The 20075-nt window shown below is 52.3% G+C and overlaps 1 protein-coding gene across 1 annotated transcript in view; it reads left to right on the top strand.

The window, feature by feature from the left end:
- The window catches only part of P3H2 (prolyl 3-hydroxylase 2), a 96043-nt gene that overhangs the window by 53594 nt on the left and 22374 nt on the right, over window positions 1-20075 (top strand). The window lies entirely within an intron of this gene.

The following is a 20075-nucleotide window of genomic DNA, read 5'->3' as shown; positions in this document are numbered from 1 at the left end:
GAGTGAGAGAGGAATACTGCATCGTTATACTAAGTAGGCAAACGGGTTGTGTCTGGTGTCAGGGAGGGATGTGTTGTGTCGATCAGGGTTGACAGTTTTACTGAGAGGTTAGATGATGGGATGGTTTGCACAGGGCTGATCCTACCCCAGGCAGGGGGTTGCACTGGATGTGACCTCTGGAGGTCCCTTCCAGCCCCTCTTCTCTAGGATTTTAGGAATATACTAAGTAGGTATAGTAGCTCATTGAAGCCAGGGATCAGAAACAGCCTCACATCTGCTCAGACATGGCTATAGGTGGAGGAGAGGGGCTGTGTAGCATTGAGGTAGGGATGGATTACATGAGACTCCTCACCCCTCTGCGGGATCCTGACTCTTGTTATCATCCTTCATACTGTCAAATGTGCTGACGAGACCTTTTTCTGGGGACCAGAGGCCGGGTTTGCACTGCAAGGTGGGGGATCTCTGGCACGATATAAGAAGCTAAAATGAAACTGCTGCTACATTAGGTCACGCCGATTTAGCACACTGTTCCCAGGTGTTAATCACAACTACGTTTGCTACGTCTGCTCGTTGTCTTTGCAAAGCGTGCAAGCTGCACTCCACAGCTCCGTGCAATCGGGGCCGGGCCGCCGGGATTTGCCATGGAGTCGGGCCGTGTAGATCGCTGCAGAGAAACTTGTTGCCCTAAAGGCGGACTCGGAGCATCGTATCTGGGGCACGGAGGGCAGTGAAACCTTTTAACCCATGCAAAAGGGACCATCAGCTTTCAGGCTGTAATTTGGCATCTGAATCCGCCTTGGGGAAAATCCTGGTGTGTCCTGAAGTTTTTACCAAGGCTGAATCCAAATGGGCTCTCAAACGTGCCTGTGGAGACGTAGCCTGAGCCAGGCTTCATCTTCAGGGTGATGTGCAAATGGAAGCTGTGCCTCACTTTCTCACTAGCAAACCCCCTGACCCGGTCCCATGGGGTGCAGGTTGTAGCCATGCTGCTCTAAGGACATACATCTTCCATGTTTCAGGGGTGTAGTTTGCAGCTGGGTTGGTCTAAGGACACAGTCCTGGTCCCGTCGCACCCAGGGTTTGGATGCCTCTCTCTGCTCTCTTGACAACTCTTGTCACAGCCGCGTGGCTTCATAATGTCACAGCCCGGAAAATATGTTCAGTGTTTTTCCGCCTTCTCTCCTTGTCTTTGCTCTTTTGCTTTTGGGCTCGTGTAGGCTGGGGGATAGCATCAATGGGACCCCCAGCCCACCCCTCTGTGCGGGTGGCTGGCGTTACAAAGCAGGGAGGGCGGAGATCCCAGCCCCAGGCTCGCTGTAAGCATGAAAAAACCTATGTATTCATTAAAAAAACCCTTCCAAAGGCTTGTGACCTATTGTGCAATGCTCAGTTTGCTCATGTTACCCTTTCCCTTGCTGTCACGCGGCTGCCTGTTGCCGTCTGTCACTTCACGGTGTAAGACAAAGGGACCTTGGAAGGAAAACTTCCTGAATGACTTTGCTGCTCCTGAAACACGGACCCCTGAAAATCTGCAGAGTGCCTGGCACGTCGGACCCTGAGCTGACGGAGGGCGGTGGGCATTGCTGTGATAAATATAACTGAAAACCCACCTCCCTTGGGAGAAAGTGCAACCTTTCCAGCCCCCAACCCCAATTCACTGAGAATCTGAACAAATGCTGCTGGACCGACCCCACGGCAGCCTGACCTGCTTCCCGGCATGGAAGGACACAGGAATTGCCTTGTCCTGAGGGTGCAGGAAAGCACAATGCACAGGAGAGACCTTGTGCTTGCCCTGGCACCCTCCACCCATCTTTTCCTACCATCACCCTCCCTTGGGATCTTGCCCCCCTGGGGGGCTAGACCTCCGTACCCAGCTCCGTCGGCTGGGGGTGCAGCCCCGCGGGACTCCAGGAAGGCTGCGAGACGTGGGGTCTTGGTGGGAGAGCACAGGAGGGAGGTGTAGAGGAGCTGGGGGTTGACTGCAGAGCATCTGCATCGCCTGGCAAAACTCTGCATGGGGCCTCGGTTTCTCCATCTGTAGAATGGGCATGGAGCCCTGCAGGGCTGGGCAGGCTGAGCTGGTTGGGGTTGTCCAGAGGCTCAAAGCTGTGAGGCTGTGTGAAGAACAACCGAGCCCTTGGGAAGCAAGGGCAGGATCGTGGCTGTCACTCGTGCTCAGGCTGGTGTGTAGCACGGCCGTGCGTGTTTCATGGGGCCCGTGCCCAGGGCAGCTTACACGGGCCGGGTGTCACGGTCACCCTGCACATGCCTCTGTCCGTGCACTGGGAGTTTCCAGTCACCCCCTCGGCCTCTTTACCAGCCCCTCAAAGAGCCCCATTGAGCAGTGAGAGGAGCCAGTGTCCATGGCTGCAGTTTTGGGGTCCTAGCTGTGCCTCAGTTTCCCCTTCTGCTCTCTTTTGCAGATGTTTGGAGGTCTCCAGAGTGAGGGTGCTGCAAAGAGTCTGTCTCTGGGGGCAGCACGGGCGCGAAAAAATAAATAGGCAAGTAGCCCAGGCCCCCAACGAGCCTCGATGCTAGCGGCACCACTCCTTGGCTTCCCCCCATCCTCCTATCAACAAGCCTCACCTTTTAGGGGCAGCAAATTCTGCTCCTCAGTCCACCTTCATAGGGAAGTAGGGCTGAAAGGGACCTCCAGAGGTCATCTCGTCCAGCCCCCATCCTTGGTGCGAAGCTGTTTCCTTTGCTGAAGTTATTCCAGGAGCAAATTTGGCGCTCTTTGCTTTCCATTAGCCCAAGAAACGACCCCGACATGTTTTTTTCCGATATGCTTTATGCTCTTGTTTTTCTTATTGTCCTGCCCTTTGCTCTGTTTAGGAGGAGGCCCTCCCGCATATATTTTCCACTGCAGCAGTAGAATAGACTGGGCACAGACAGGGGGGCGTTTCCGAAAGCAGCAGATGTTGCTCGCGAAGGCAAGAGTTTATGAGAGACGAGCCCGAAATACAGGCGAAAAAACCAAAGCAGCAAGAGGAGGTTCACGCCAGCTGCCAGGCTCGCCGAAGGAGCGCGCCTAAACATTGCAACACGCTCTCCACCTTTGCATCGAGTCCGTCGGGCACTGGAGGCCGGGTGCTTGGTCTGCGCTTGGGTGGGAGACCAGAGACATGTGCTCCTTCACGGGGAGCAGGACCATTTCCCTAAGTGCCATGTCCCACAGGACATCTTTGCCCCCTGCAACCTGCAGATACCCCAGGATGGGAGCTGTTTGCCCAGGTGCTGGCAGTGCCTTCCAGCTACTGCCATGCCTCGCGCCTTTGCCACGGCCTTCCCTCTCCTGCATTTCCACCCGAGCTGTAGGAAACCTCCCAAAGTATTGCCACAGTCGGGATCGTTATTAGCAATGTCCCCCCTACTTACCTGATGCTAATTCATGTTATCGTTAACTAATGTTACTCCTTAGAGATGAGCTAATTAACTAAGATACCATTAACCAATTTAATGGTGGAGTTCATGAAAGCTTGTCCCCTCTCTCTCTCTCTCTCTCTCTCTCTCTCTCTCTACACACACACACACACACACACACACACACACACAAAACTAGCTAAAGTACCCATTCTTCGCCCAGGTTGTTATTTTTGTAATTGCAGTGTTTGCTTATTTTCAAAGAACTTAATACAACTTCTTTAGGGCAAAAATATCGTTTAGTTTTAAGGACCATAGTATGATGTATTTAACGCTTAATTTTTAACATAGAGCGAAAAAAAGGCAAACGTCAATACAGTATAACAATGACAGCTGAGTAGAAAAAAAGGCAAGCATCAATACAATAATAACAGTCGAGTTGAAAAAAAGGCAAGTGCCAATATAATAATGATAATTGAATTGAAAATAAAAGCAAGCGTCAGCATAATAATGACAACTGAGTTGAAAGCAAGGCAAGCACCAATATAATAATGACAGCTGAGTTGGAAAAAAAAAAGGCAGGCATCAATTGAATAATAACAGTTGAGTTGAAAAAAAAGGCAAGCACCAATATAATAATGACAATTGAGTTGGAAAAAGAGGCAAGCGTCAATATAATGATGATAATTGAATTGGAGGGAAAAAAAAGGCAAGCATCAACATAATAATGACAATTGAACTGAATCCACTGCATCGAAAATGGAGTGGTCCCAGCTTGTTATCTGAGCGGTGAAGTAATCCCAGTCAGTGGAAACCCCAAAAAGGGTCAAGTGAAAAATAACCCTTCTGTAATTTTCCTCGGGTGGTATTCAGTGATTTTGGAGGTTTAGTTACTTTGCGTTAATGCTGGTTACTGCGCAGTCATTTAGTACTCGGGTATGCCTCCCAACAGCCCCGGGGAGCAGGTTGGGGGGGCTTTGACCTCTATTGCAGAGGGGAGAACTGAGTCACACGGAGGTTAAGTGACGGGCCCAGGGACACACAGCAAAGCAGAAGCAGAGCCAGGAGCCCGGTACAACTCCACAGTCAACGTCTCATGTAGACGCGGGCAGAGCTAACAAAATGGCCTCATTCTGCTGGCTTCCTCCCTCCGCGGCGGAGCTGAGCCATTGGAGTGGCTCGGAAATTTTCCAGGGAAACTCTTTTTTGCTCATGCAAAGTTGGGTTTTCAACAAAATTTAAAATTTCTGCAGGAGACCCAAGAACGCCCTCCCCTGCCGCCAAAACCGACCGTTTTTCTGCCTGAATCCAAACAATCTTTTGCTTTTTGGGGGGTTGAGTTTTTCCAGAAGCAAGTCAGTCTTTCCCCGGCAAAGTTTCCTTGACATTCCCCCTGTGTCCAGCTCTTCGCCTTTGCTCTGATGACTTGCGCTTGAACTCTTTCGTTATCCCTTGGCGTCCCCGTTTGCTCCTTCATATTTTCCACTGACAATAAAGGGACTCATTGCAGTGGGGAATCCCTTGGCCAGCGCCAGACGGACCGCACCCACACGAGCGCCGCTGCGGACAGACACGCTGTTGTTAACCTGGGATCGCAGATGGAGCAAAGAGCCGCCCCTGGCTGCAGCGAAGGGTGGCACGGACCTAACGAGCCTGACCCCATTTGACTTCTCCCTCGCCCATCGGAGGCCCCATGAGCAGCCGTTTATGGCGTGAGACGTTCAAAGACAGACGGACCAGGGTGTGTCCAGGAACAGCAACAAAGAGCCATTCATGGGGGCCGAGCGAACCCTCGGAGGGAATGCATGCGTGGTTTTAAGGTCAGCAGGAAAATATCACGGCATTTTCAGCCCCCAAAATAGCACCAGAGACGCTCAGTGCCAGGATTCAGCCTCCCCACAGCCCGGGGCAGCAGGCGACGGACAGCATTGACCTTTATTGCACAGAGGGGGAAACTGAGTCACGCGGAGGTTAAGTGATGTGCCCAGGAACGCGCTGCAAGGCGGAAGCAGAGCGAGGAGCCCAGACTCCCAGACCCCTGCCCAATTTGCAGAGGACACAGGGTTCATTCAGCTGGTGCTTTGGGTACTGATAGATGGATCATCCTTTTATGTACCAGAAGGGTCCTGAGCCTACCCTGTCTCTGCACATGCTCCTATGAGAGCCATGGCCCTTTCCCTACAGGCTCCAGGCCGAATACGCTCTTTGCCAGCCTTGAATAACCCTACAAGCTAAGGACACGGTGCTTGGATGGGGGACTCTCAGCAAACCCCCGTTGCTTTGGGTCCCTTTGCATGGGCAGGGCCAGGCATCCCAGTGGCCTGGAACTGGGAGCTGTGGTGCAGGGATGAAGGGCACTGGCAGATCCATGCGTGTTGGAGGTGGGCTGTGGCTGGTCTCCAGGGCTGCTGCTGTCTGCATTGGATGTATGTGCAAAGCAAATGCTTCTGTGCAAGGCGTTGAGCGTGCCCTTGCAGTGCCCACGCCCTGCCACAACCAACAGCATAGACAGATTGATTTATAGGGAACACTTTAGGCCCCTCCAGGGGCATTTGTGCATTAGCAGCCCATAGTCTTCCTCCTGCATCCTCGTGCTCCAGCATCTTGCAGGGCAGTCTCTGGAGTGAGGAAATTGAGAGAAGAAATCAACCCTGCCATGGCACCGGGTTCAGATGGGCATTGCAGACTCCACTCAAGACACTTGCAGAGATGGCAGCATGAGGGGGGCATGGGACAGGCTGGCAGCCCATGCCGCAGCCCGCCGGGTCTTGCAAGGCTTGGAACAGCTCGGCAGTGCCTCTCCAGTCTGCTGCGTGCCCAGTCTGGGCTGGGTGCAGGCAGAGACGTACGGCTCGTGCCCAGTCTGGAAAAGCAGGGTATGGAGCAGGGAGGAACGATGTGCATGGCTGCGGAGAAGCCAGGGATGGGAGTAGCAGACTGGTGCCTGCCTCGGAGGCTCCCAGGAGAAGTGGCCTCCTGGGCTTTGCATTGCAAATCAGCACTAGCCCAGCTGCCCGCAGCCTCCCAGTCCGGCAGGCATTGCAGGAAAAAGGGTTTTATTACAGCCCGGGCAGCACTCCATATCTCCAGCCCTGTGCACAATGCACTGTGGTTTCGGGCTGTGGCCTATGGACAAACACACAATTGTAGGTGCCTGGCAGGGAGATACAACCCGGTCGGGTTTCCTTTTCGGGTCACGGTTGCGGTCAGTGGCTTCGGGGCGGTTTGCCGTCACCGCAGCTTTGGCCTTCTGGGCCTGGGAAAGCCAAGATTCAGCCATGGGAAATGCAAGTTCCTGTGGTCTGTCCTGATGCTTTCAATTCAGAGAAGGAAAAGCTAATGCTTTAGAGAGGCTTTGCTGTTGAGTAATGCAGGAGGAGGGAAACCATCAGAAGGTTTCATCTCAGACTGGGGCTAAATGTCTGCAGCTGAAGAGGTGGACCTGCTAGGGATGCACAGACACTGATGATGTCAAACCCCTGCGTCAAATCTTTGGCTTGTATAAGAACAAAAGCTGGCTCTGGGCCACGGTGCGTCTAGCGCGGTATCCTGTCTCGGGCAGAGATGGATGCTACAGAGGGAGAGCATTGATCCGGGTATCCAGCCCGGCATCGACCACATATGAGATTAGAGATGCCAGAGGAAACATCTCGAACCGCTCTGTTCAATAGCCATTAATAGATCTATTCTCTATGAATGTATCCAGCTCCTTTTAGTGACCGCCAGCTGTATGGCCTTTTTCTTGCCAGGTGAATTTTAAAACCCCCGTCTATACCAACAAGGGAACGGAGGCATGGAGACGATGGTTGCAAATGCCTTTTTGCTTTGGATGTCTTGGCCTGGCCTCATAGGGACCTTGCCAATGGTCAGCGCCAGCCATGGACTCAACCTCAGCCAGGTGCAGCCAGAAGGGTCCCAGGTTCGTCTCGCTGCCCTTCTCAAGAGAAACCTGAGCAAATACATTAGCTCCTTAGGAGAAAAACAGCCCTGAGCTCACACTGACTCAAAGGGAAGCACATGCCCAAGACGAAGGACCAGTCGTAGAAACCTCCTGCTAAACTGCTCCAGCTAATGCAGAAAACCCAGCACCCGCGGCCCCTCAATACGTGGCCATGCTCTCTGCATCCCCTTGAACGGTTTGATTTTGCAGAGCTTTTTGCCAGCATATCTCAGTGTCTGAATGTGGAGCCGCAGGAGGGGGGCTCCCGCAGTAATTCGGTCCAGGTGCTCCGGAAATGAAAGCTGTCTGCTTGATAAGTGGTGGGTAATTAGGACCCGGCTCGGGCCAGGGAGAAAGGAGCGGACCACAAATCAGTAGTTGCTGCAGCATAAAACAGGCCTGTGGGCGAGGAGGATTTTCCCCCTTCCAATCAAAACACAACCTTAGGCCTTTCCCAGGTGGGCTCAACCTGAAACCCTCGCAGAAAGGGAGCATTGTTGCTCCCAGGTTCCCGTGTCTCGGCCCTGGCCCTGGCATTCGTGGAGCGGCATTAAAAGGCACCTTTCTGCCGGGGTTGTAGCAGCATCCAGCTTTTCATGAGAGCTTGCACAGGGATGGTTTCGCTATGAAGTCATCCAGGCTGGGAGCGTTGTGCTGTGCCAGCCCGAGGCTGCTCAGGCATCTGCAAGTCCACAGCCAGTCTCACCTGCGGGAAATGTCACCGGTGCCCAGGTGCGCTGCAGGAGCCCAAACGTCAAGCGCCGCCTCTGCACAGCACCTGGGGCAGCTCCAAAGCAGGGGTGATGAAACCAGGTGTGACGCTCAAACCTGATTTACCCCGAACGGGGATGTATTGGAGGAACGTGCATGAGTTTTGGTTTCCCTGCATGCCTCTAAACACGTGTGTTTGCACTCACGGTATTCTCAATGCAGCCTCCTAAAACTCCTGTCCTGAAATCCTAGAGAAGTGAAGGGAGCTCCAGAAGCCACATCTAGTCCAACCCCTGCCTGAGGCAGGATCATCCGTATCGGATATAGAAAATGAAGGTTGAAGGGAGCTCAGGAGGTTTAGCTACGAGTTTGGGCCCAGTGCATGCGGTGGTGTAGGTGGTCCCATCCGCTGCAGTGGGGAGGAGTGCGATGCATGGCTGTCTTCATCACAAGGGATGCATGCAGTCAGCAGTCCTGTGCACCACAAAATGGTCTCTGAAAAAGAAGTTGTTTCAAGGATGACAGTGAATCCAGGCTGCCAAATATTTTGCTACTTCTCTGTCTTTCCCCCCCAACTATTTTAACTCTTCCTCCCAACGCTCTCCAAGGCCTCTTGCTCTCTTGTTTTGCCCTGAAGCATCCTGTTTCTTCTCTGCCAGTGTCCCCTATAAAACAATGCCTGGGCACTTATGTAGCCCCATCGGTGGTCAGTCTGTGCGTGGGAGGGTTCGCAAGCTTTCAGCCTTTGGCAGCCGCGATCCACGTGTTTCGGAGTCCGGCCCTGCAAAAGCCATTCCAGAAACACGGTGGCAGGCAGAGCCAGGGCGGTTAAAACCATTTCCTTAACAGTTGTTAAGGATCCTGGTAGGAATAGCTGCAACGGACACCTGTTTTCTCTCTGCAGTTTGCAGCGTGAGCGTGCATCTCCTGCTGTTTGCTTGCAGTCGGGTTATCGCTTGCAGGACAGAGATACCAGCCTCCTTCTTGCCTAGTGCTGTCATGTTCATGGTCATGGCCCAGTAAGTGCCATGCAGTGCAAGCAGAGGGCTCAAGATGAGTCAATGCCTGCCTTTGGGGATAAACTGCCATCTGTTAGGGAGAGTCACGTTGCGGCTACTTGAAATCCGAAAGCGGCTACGGCACTTTTGTCAGGAAATACATCGATGGCATTTGCAAGGGTGCCGGTGTAGCAGGACCAAGGGAAACCTCTGCTGCTTTCCTTATGAGCATCAAGAGGTGGACTGTGTTTCTCCAAGCTGCCTGTCCCTGTGGGAGTCAGGGGAGGAAGCTTTCCTCCTTCAGCATCCAGCATAAAGTTGCATCCGTTTGGTGCACAGGCTGCTGAAGAAGCGGGTTAGACCCCTGCTTTATTGCACGTAGGGAGAGCATTTTGCATGATGGACTAGGATAGCCGGAGAGCATTGTCATCTCCTACTGAGCTTTGTCTAAGCGGCGGAGGGAGCCCAATTCTGCCGTGCGCCTCATCAGCTATCATATCCCCTCCACGAGCAATTCTTCCGCCCCTATCTCAGCCCACGAGGTAGGGTCATGGCATTTGCATGCTGCCAGAGACGTCCTCACGTGCCCGCCGCTCGACTGTGGGCTGCTTTTTGTTGCATCTCCTGGTAGGAGGGGAGGAATCCAGTCGACACCAGGCTCTTTTTGAACATCTCGTTCACAGCTCATTCCTCAGCTTTTTGTCAAGACAGCTGACCCGTGCGTGTTACAGGAAATTTTCCTTCTCGACAGTGTTACTGAATGCATGACTTCGCCGTCTTCAGAGCATGCTAAGCAAAGCCAAATGTTTTCTTGGGAGAAAATCCCGCTTGGAGGATTTTCGATGATCCGTCATATTGGAAAGGTCGACGCGGGACTGTAAATGCAAACAGATCTCCCACGGCACGCGTCCCCAATGTGTCCGGGAGCCGGCTTGAGGAGGTTGGAGTTAATGAGGGAGCGCGTGTGTTTGTGTATGTATGTGTGCAAAAGAGAGAGAAGAGGGCACAGCTCTTGTGCACTTCAGATATAAACCAGGTGCAAATGTCATACCATTCACCCAGTGTGCCCAGAACACCTGTCGTATACCACATCTCCCTAGTCTGCTGGAGATGGGGCAGCCAGTGCTGGAGAAAGGACCCACTTCCCTGAGCTTTGCACCAGGACGGCAGTAATTTTGCAATGGGGATGCCCCACCGAGCTTCTCCAGCTGCTTTGCAGCCCCTCTGTGCTGCTGACTCGGAGCCAAGCGACCGTATCAGACTACACAGCCTGCTGTTCATTGTGCCGGTGCTTGTGAATGTGTGTGCAGATATGTGTGTGTAATCTGCAGGTGTGAGCTGTGTGAGGGCACCGGCTCTCTCCCTTGGGTAAGTGAAGGGTTTTTCCTGGCAGTTTTTTTCAGGCCAATTGGATCCTTCCCAAGCTGCAATGCTCCAACTCCTGTGTCCTGAAGGGTGCTTCCCGGCCCAGCTCTTCTGTGCATGCACAGATAGTGAAGGCTGTCACTCCTAATGATCACTGTTGGTTTGTGTGGCTCAGATTTGCCTCTCAAAGTAGCTTTTCCATGACAAAATGCCCAGCTCCCGCCTCTGCACAGCGCTTTCTTCATGCCACTTTCCAAATTCACTTCCCATTGCAAACAGAGCCAGTGAATGCTGGAATGCAAGCTAGAGACGCATTGAACCAGTGGAAGAAGGGACCTATGCAAGAACCTATGGAGGAAGAGACCACCCAAGAAGCTATGGAGGAAGGGACCTATGCAAGAACCTATGGAAGAAGGGATCTATGCAAGAGCTATGGAAGAAGGGACCTATGCAAGGGCCTATGGAAGACGGGACCTATGCAAGAGCCTATGGAGGAAGGGACCTATGCAAGAACCTATGGATGAAGAGACCACCCAAGAAGCTATGGAGGAAGGGATCTATGCAAGAACCTATGGAGGAAGGGATCTATGCAAGAACTTATGGAAGAAGAGGCCACCCAAGATGCTATGGAGGAAGTGACGTATGCAAGAACCTATGGAAGAAGGGACCTATGCACGAGCCTATGGAGGAAGGGACCTATGCAAGAACCTATGGATGAAGAGACCACCCAAGAAGCTATGGAGGAAGGGATCTATGCAAGAACCTATGGAAGAAGAGACCACCCAAGACGCTATGGAGGAAGTGACGTATGCAAGAACCTATGGAAGAAGGGACCTATGCATGAGCCTATGGAGGAAGGGACCTATGCAAGAACCTATGGATGAAGAGATCACCCAAGAAGCTATGGAGGAAGGGATCTATGCAAGAACCTATGGAGGAAGGGATCTATGCAAGAACTTATGGAAGAAGAGACCACCCAAGACGCTATGGAGGAAGTGACGTATGCAAGAACCTATGGAAGAAGGGACCTATGCACGAGCCTATGGGGGAAGGGACCTATGCAAGAACCTATGGATGAAGAGACCACCCAAGAAGCTATGGAGGAAGGGATCTATGCAAGAACCTATGGAAGAAGAGACCACCCAAGACGCTATGGAGGAAGTGACGTATGCAAGAACCTATGGAAGAAGGGACCTATGCACGAGCCTATGGAGGAAGGGACCTATGCAAGAACCTATGGATGAAGAGATCACCCAAGAAGCTATGGAGGAAGGGATCTATGCAAGAACCTATGGAGGAAGGGATCTATGCAAGAACTTATGGAAGAAGAGACCACCCAAGACGCTATGGAGGAAGTGACGTATGCAAGAACCTATGGAAGAAGGGACCTATGCACGAGCCTATGGGGGAAGGGACCTATGCAAGAACCTATGGATGAAGAGACCACCCAAGAAGCTATGGAGGAAGGGATCTATGCAAGAACCTATGGAAGAAGAGACCACCCAAGACGCTATGGAGGAAGTGACGTATGCAAGAACCTATGGAAGAAGGGACCTATGCACGAGCCTGTGGAGGAAGGGATCTATGCAAGAACCTATGGATGAAGAGACCACCCAAGAAGCTATGGAGGAAGTGATGTATGCAAGAGCCTATGGAAGAAGGGACCACCCAAGACCTTATGGAAGAAGGGAGCATCAAAGCAAATCAGAAATTGTTGACATCTGAGGGGAGGAAGAACAACTGCGAATACACATTGGCGGGTTCGAGGCCGGGACCATGGATGCTAGGTGGTTCAGACACTTCTCCCAGCCCTGGCTAGTAAATACATCAAAAGCTGTGAGGAAAAAGGGGGGGGGCAGGCCGGCAGCTTTTTCAAGGCACAGCTCATATGTCGAGGTGCAACCCCGGTGTTCGTGCTCTGAGCAGGAAGCACTCCCCGTTGCATGCATGGCACAGGCCCTGGTGCCCTTGGAGCACTTCCCTCGAAGTCAGAAGGCTTCTGCATGGAGTTGGCACTACATGGGCTTTCTTAGCCAGCAACCCCCACAGCTAACGCTGGCAAGAGCACAGTGCTAGCCCAGGGGTCTTGCAAAAGTGCGAGTGCCAGCACGGCCAACAGTACTTTAGGAGGTAGATTAACCATGGCATCCTCCATTTGACCCCTCTCGATGCCTGTCACGAGTTGCTGCAGTTTGGAGGCATGCTGCCTTAGCCCTGCAGCTGTGGCCCTTGAGGGATGCTCATCATCTTTCTGGGGGCAGCACAGTGCTTGGGTCTATTGCAGCGATTCTCAACCATAGCATGTTCTGAGCAGGGTCTTGAGTCTAGCAAGGGGTGCCCTGAGTCTGCTCAGTCGTGCCTTGAGCCTAAAAAGGTTGAGAACCACGGGTTTGTTGCAGAGAATAGCAAATGACTGGAGCCCATGTCTCTCATGGCCAAGGAGGGTCTCCCAATGCACAGGCTCCACAGGGTTCTTGCCCTCTGGACCTTTCTTCTCATCTTTGGCAATCCCTCGCAGTCACGGATGATGGTCTCCCATGATTATCTCATCTGTGGGTCTGAAGATGGCTGATGAGGCCTATCCGGGTTCAACAGACATTGCTGCAGCTTGGGCACATGTTTCCGTGTGGGGTGGGTGGCTCTGGGCTCTTGGTTCGGTCCGCGACACGCTGTTTCCATCTCCTGTTGTCGTCGTGAGGTTTCAGAGCGCTCAGACCCTTGCAGAGGACTCTTCCACCATTTGGGGCAGTCCTGGGTCTCCCATGACTTGATGTCAATGTTGCATTTGTTTCTCGCGTTGGCCATGAGGACGTCCCTGAAGCACTTTCTCTGCCCACTTTCTCTGCCCAGCTCTTGAGTGAGCTGGGAGAATAAAACTTGCTTTGGGAGTCTGGAGCTGGACATCCAGATAATGTGAACGGCCCAGATGTTGGATGATCGTCTCCTCACCGCTCATGGCGTTTGCTTGCAAGAGGACACTCATGTTGGTGCATCTGTCTTCCCACTGGATTAAGAGGATCTTCCACAGGCAGTGGTGATGGCACTTCTCCAGTGACTTGAGGTGTCTCCTGTACGTTGTCCATGTCTCAGCATGGTGGGGATCACGACTGTTTGATAAAACATGAGCTTGGTTTTGGATCTGACGTTGCAATCTTAAAACATCTGTTTCCTCAGGCGTCTGAATGCTGCACTTGCACATTTTGAAGTGATGTTGGATTTCTTCCTAGATGTCAGCCGTCGGCAAGAGCCGGCTTCCAAGGTACGGGAAATACTCAACGTGCTCCAGAGCCTCACCGCGGACCTGGATTACCAGAGCTGGGGACTGCTCGTTGATGGAGGACCTTCGTCAGTCCCATTTTCTTGCACGCCTCGGTAAAGACATCGACGATTGCCTGGAGGTCTGCTCCGAGTGAGCACACGCTACAGCATTATCAATTCATACGAGCTCAATGATTGAAGTTGGGATGGTCTTGGTCTTCTTGCCCTCTGGACCGTTCCTCTAGCTCATTTCCACAGCAGACAACAAGGCAGGGAGTGCTCCTGCTGGAGAAGGACCCCTCAATGAGAAAGACCACGTGCTGCGCCGCAGAGAGGTTGCACGGATCCTCTCCCCTTGGAGAGATTTCCCCCCAGATGGGACTCTTGAAAGGCAGTATTTTCAAACAGCTTCAAGGCATCCCCTTCCCTCCAAAGACCCAGCACTTCCCTGGCCCCTGTGTCAAGGGGAAAGCGGCACGTTTGCTGCCCTTGAGCTCCCGATTCATTTTGCGTTCGCTGCCTCGCACTCCTCGCGGGAGAAGTGGTCTCTGTGCATCATTAACTCTGCTCCATAAACACAACCAGGAAAGGAAACACGAGCCGCCTGCTCCATTGCCCCGGGCAGACGTACCTATATATCAGATAACTTCTGGGGCCCTGCTAAACCATTCACAAGGGGAGAAAAAAGCTGAATTCTCCAGGCACGACTGGGGAGCAACGGCTGCCCCAGTCTCCAAGAGGGTGACGAGGACCAGGGTTGGGTTGTTTTTCGCTTGGATCTGAAATGCCTTACAGAGACTGGACAAAGTAGCCTGATCGCACCGGTCCACTGGAGCAGCGACATCTCGAATGAAGAGGGGGGGGAGTAAAAAGCAATATGCCACAGACCCTGTCATGAAATAGAGAGTCGTGACACTTGGGCGCAGGAAGGCAGATTTAAGATGGGCCGGGTTGCATTTGTTCTGGCCTCTTGAGTCTTATGCTCTTCTGTCTGAATGCTATTCTCTTATCACAGAGGAGCCTATGAACATCACGCCCGTAAGCTTGCAAGTGGGACGCAACTCGGAAAGCACACGTGGAGAGCAGCTGCTTGGCAGACGAGGTTCTTTGAGTAGATATAATATCTTTTATTAGACCAACTAAAGAGTGAGAAAAATAGTTCTTTGCAAGCTTTTGGGCATGCACATTTGCAAAGAACTATTTTTTCCAACTATTTGAGTTGGTCTAATAAAAGAGATCAGATTTACCCGGAGAACCGTGTCTGCCCATGTCCTTAGGCCAGCGTGGCTACAACCTGCACCCCTGTATTTCTATTCTCTTAGCCTGTTAAGGTGTGTACAGGCACATACACTCAATAATAATCCTCTACAGCACCAAGAATCCAGCGATGGAAAAATTCGTCCTCGTTACCCACCTGCCGCTGACGACCCCATACACCGTCCCCCTGCAGCCACGGAGCAGGTGGACGGGGGCAGATTTCTGCAGGTGAGGGGTCCTCAGTGGTATTCGTGCCTACGGGGCTGGGTTGCTGCACCGATGGCAGGTGCATCGCTGTTGATGCTTGCGCCGATCCTCACGGAGGAGACGATCCTCTGCCTTTACACAGCACGTAGCCTTTGACTGGCGGCCTGATCCCGTAGATGGGTGCTCAGCATGGTTGCTACTTCCCGGGTGCAAGTCCCAGTTGAAAGCACCTGCTTCAGGATGGGACCGAGTTCGTTGCAGCTGGCGCTGGGGGAGCACTCAGGGTTATGTGACTCACCCGTGTTTTACAGCTGCTTTTGTATTCATTTTAGGACGCAGTAGCAGCCAACGCGATGATGAACCCGTATGCTATGTCAGGCACGTTCCAGCAGCGGAGTGGAACGGCTTTGGCAGTTCCTCCGCGAATACATGGGAAGAAAGCGGCGCGTATTTATTTACTAAGCCCGGCTGGTTGCTACATTGAAATTACAGAAGGCCGGGGGATTTAGACTGGCTTGCAGAGGAAAGATGAGTTGCTTGTATTGTGATGAAAACCAGAGGGACCGTGAACTGTGGCTGAACTGTGCATGGTATATTGGCTCGCTTGCCGTGCGGCCCAGGGGAGCGTGGCGATGTTTTTCGGGGCAGGGTTGTTCCTGTGGAAGGAAACCATCCAGCTTTGGTGCCAGCAGCAGCATTGTCCCCATCTCCAGCCTGGGTTGCAGCCAACACCCAATGCCTCTGAGGGAGGCTTAACAAAACCCTGACACACATAGCAGCAGGGGGGGGAAAAAATCAATTTTGGCTGTATGTGCAAAAGCATGGGAAGATCCCATAGTAAAAAAATAGGCATTGCTACGCCTAGATCATCCCCAGCCAGGGGCTGTCCCAGCTCTTCTTGAATATGTCCAGTGATGGAGAGCCCACAGCATCCCTGTGCATCTATTCCCCTCACCTCCTTGCTCTAACAGCCAAGAAGTTTTTGCTGAGATCCAATCTAAATCTACTTTGCTGCAACTTCAAGCCATTGCTGTAGTGCCTTTTAAAGCAGGACCCATGAACAGGCAGGACCTTGTGCAAATGCTCATGGATGATGCTTTTGGATGCTTATCTTGCTGGGGTGATTTTACCCCAGCTGACTTCCCACCCCTTGGGCCAGGAGCTCAGCCTGATGAACTCGCGAGGTCCCTTCTAGTCCCAAATGTCTATGAAAATCACTCAGGTTTCTCTAAACCAGACCAAGGGGGACTGACTGAGCCAACTAAGTTGCAAGACAGAGCTGGGGGTCGGTGCATCAGCAGAAAGCCAAGCTGTTACTTCCATGTAGACTAGAGAAGTAAATGGGAGAGCACTGGTTTTTGCAGGGAGAGTCGTGGCTGCCTGCCCAGGCTCACGTTATGGAGCAAAATGGTTTGCACAAGGGGATGCTCTGAATGCCGTGCGGGCATCGCTTGGCCCAGGGGATTTTGCTGTTGAAAAAGCAAAGCCGGATCCTGTTCTGCAGTGCCATTGGGCTGCAGTTTGCACGGTCTTTTCACGGGTGTTGGAAAGTGCTGCTTCTCAGGGTGGATTTGGGCTGAGATAGGGTGATTGAATCAAACCCTTCGGGTTGGAGTTTGGGTCTGTTGGATAGCCTCTGACTAGGTGGGTGGAAATGTCAGTGGGTGTCAGTCCCCAGTCCATGCCTGGGTGCCTACGAGAGCAGGATTCAGGCTGCTTTCTCACCGAGCGCAGCAGGACCGACAGAGCCCAGGGATGGCATCTCCAGAGTTGCCTCCCATCATCTTCCTCTGACCTGTCAGGAGGGTTTTCCCAGTTTTCTCCAAGCCCCCGTGAAATATCTGGACGGGAAACTCGCCGCCAAGGAGAAAGGGTGTTATACTGCAGCAAGGGAGGCTGAGGGGAAGAGCTTTGTAAGTAGGAGTGTGGTTCAGCCCAGGGAGGATATGAAGTCATAGAAAATCAGGGTTGGAAGAGACCTCAGGAGGTCTCATCTAGTGCAACCTGCTGTTCCAAGCAGGACGAGCCCCAACTGCATCATCCCAGCCAAGGCTTTGTCTACCCAGGTCTTCAAAACCTCCAAGGATGGAGACTGCACCACCTCTCTGGGTAACCTGCTCCAGTGCTTCACTGAGAAAGTTTTTCCTAATATCCAATCTCAACTTCCCTTGCTGCAACTTGAGCCCATTGCTCCTGGGCTACATCTCCATGCCTGGAAACTTTTCACAGCAGGTTGGACAGACATTTGAATGGGCTGGTTTGATCAGGAACAGTCCTGCTATCCCGACTCTTCTGTGGTCCTGCGTTACATCTTCCCCACGAAAACAAACATGTAGACAAAACTCTGAGCTCCCCCAGCTCCCTCGCCTGAAGGCTGGGAGGAAGGAAGAAAGAAACTGTTGTTTTTCCAACTTTTCTGCAATGGAAAGGGGCTCAATTACTGCCGTAAGTGGGGCCATTTAAGTAGGTCGATATGACTTTGCGCTTGCGGGCAGCATCTGCTTGCCACCGCGATCGATACAAAAGCATCACTATATTTTCTCAAATGAGGGCGTAGAGTTTTGGAAACCACCTAGAGGACTTGGATGCCCAGTCTCATTAAGGGATTGATGTTCAAATCACTCAGGCGTCAATATAAATCTCAGCCAATAAATCCTGACAGCGCCAGAGATGTTTCCACACTCCCCCAGCATGCCGCACTGTAACCCCCTTGTTAGCTCCCCGAGCTGTGTTTGCATTGACTCTAATCTAAATATTCCTACAGCGCAGATGAAAGAGGAGTGCAGTCCTTTAAGGATTTTCTACCCGCCGTCCGAGTGTCCTGATGTGCTTCGTAGCACGCGCCCCCGCCCCGCTGCTCTTGGGTTAGACTCCCCTCGCTAGCGAGCTTGTTTGCTGGCAAATAAATGTGCGCAGAAGCTAGCTTCACCTCCTAATGCCCTTAGCAAGCTCCAGAGGAAACCCAGGGCTGTACTTTCTTAATGGGTTTTTGTCGCTTGCAAGGTTTGAGCACAGGGCCGCGGATGGCACCCGGTCCTTTCTTTGCGGCCAAGATTTTTTCCCACGAAGCCATCAGGGAACGTTACCTTGCAAGATAAATATTCCTCTTGCGCCAGCCTTGTGCTTTCCCAAACCCTGGTGAACCGGACACCCCGTGCTAGAGGGGTTGTTGCCAGGCCGCTTGAATGCCTGGCCTGTTTTTGGAGCCCCTGGCAGCCTGCTCCAATTAATGAATGAGAACAGGTTTGCAGGAACTCGGTCTGAACCTGTTGCTTCTGGAGAAATCCTTCCAGGCTGGTTGAATGCAAGGCTGCTGCTTCTGTCCAGCTCTAGGTTGCTCCTGCCCAAGGCAGCACAAGTCATGGAAACAGGCCCATAAGCTGCAGTTGTCCCTTCACACCCAGTGGCATCCTCAGAGAGAAGGCACTGCCCTCAGGGGGACTTGTGGTAGCTTCTGGGTGGCCAGAGATACAGAAGTAGTATCTGCACTGAACAAGACTGGTCTGCAAGCCAAAGGGCTCTTTCCTGACATAGGATGGGCCACTGCATTCTGGGATGCTGGAGGACTTCATCTTGGGTGAAATAGCTGTGGAGAGTGGCCACACCTGAATGGAACAGGAGCAAAATTAGGCAGATCAGAGATAATCCTGCCCTGGAGTGGCGTAACTTTAAGCTGAATAACAAGTGCTTTAAGCCACTTAAAGCGAGGTATTAACTTGAGGGCAATCCAAGCGGTAAGAGCGCCAGAAGCCTAAACTTACCGTGTAACAAGGCCCAGGCTCTCAGGACCACAAGTTTCTTGGTAGTATGGAGCCCTCTTTCACTCACCCGTGGGCAGGATTGGGTCTGTTTCTAAGTGACAGCATGTCGGGTTCCCCGCCGGCGCGGACACATGTGGGGTCGGCAAGCCGGAGCCCCATTTTCCATTTGCTTTTCACAACTGCAGCCTCGCAAGCTTTCATCGAAGAGTAGTAGCTCCCTAGCAAGGAGGAAGCAGGATGCTCAGAGGGATCGCCGTGCCTTCCACTACTCAGGGCATCTCCCCCCGACCATCTCTGCCCCAGGGCAGCGCACTGTTTCTAGCCGTGCAGCTTCTTCCTTCTCCATTACGGAGGCTCCAGCTTGAAACAGTTTGCTAGGCATTTGTAAATGCTGAGCAGATGTACTGGGCATGAGCAGTGTGCCCTAGCCATGGCTGTGAAGCCATTGTAAGCCATGCAGTAGGCAACATATCAGCCGTTTGGACACTAACCACGGATTAATCATTTCACATCTGCTGCTTCGTCATACATCAGGTCCATGCATTGAGCCATGGTATAATGCATGGCCCATCGCCTAAATCAAGGTGGATGTGATGCAGGCCCATAGCATAACCTGGATACAGACAGGGATTGGGTAGATTTATGGGGGACAGATCCATTGGGAACTGCAAAACACAACAGGGATGTAACCTCAGACTCAGGCCGTCCCTGAACCTATGATGTCTGACAGTGGAGGGATGTTTCATAGTAGTTAGGGGTCAGAAGGGACCTGAATAGATCATCTAGTCTGAGCCCCCGCCACTGGTTGGAGCACACGCTGGGATCCCATGACCCCAAACAGGTGTTCATCCAACTTCTTTTTGAATTTACCCAAGGTAGGAGCAAAGACCACTTCCCTAGGAAGTGACGGAGGACCATTTCCCTAGGATGTGACAGAGGAGAGGTTAGTCCTAGGCGCCTGCTACACATGACATATTAACTGGTGAATTGTGCAATAAATTTAAACCGGCCACACATGCCAAGTGATTATTACCGGGCAATAAAAATGACTGTCCAGCTACAAAAAGAGCCAAGCAGCTGTAAAGTTCGTTCTTGTATCTTGACCCTATATCCAGCTTTAATTGGAACATGTAGCAAGGCCCCTATACGCACCTTGTCTCATATAATACCCTTCCTCTAAAGCATCTGCTGCTTGCCACTGCCAGAGACAGGCTG

The sequence above is a fragment of the Alligator mississippiensis genome, chromosome 7 (genome assembly GCF_030867095.1).
Source record: "Alligator mississippiensis isolate rAllMis1 chromosome 7, rAllMis1, whole genome shotgun sequence".
NCBI lineage: Eukaryota > Metazoa > Chordata > Crocodylia > Alligatoridae > Alligator > Alligator mississippiensis.
Note: the sequence above shows the minus strand (reverse complement) of the source record. Positions and strands in the feature narration are given on the sequence as shown.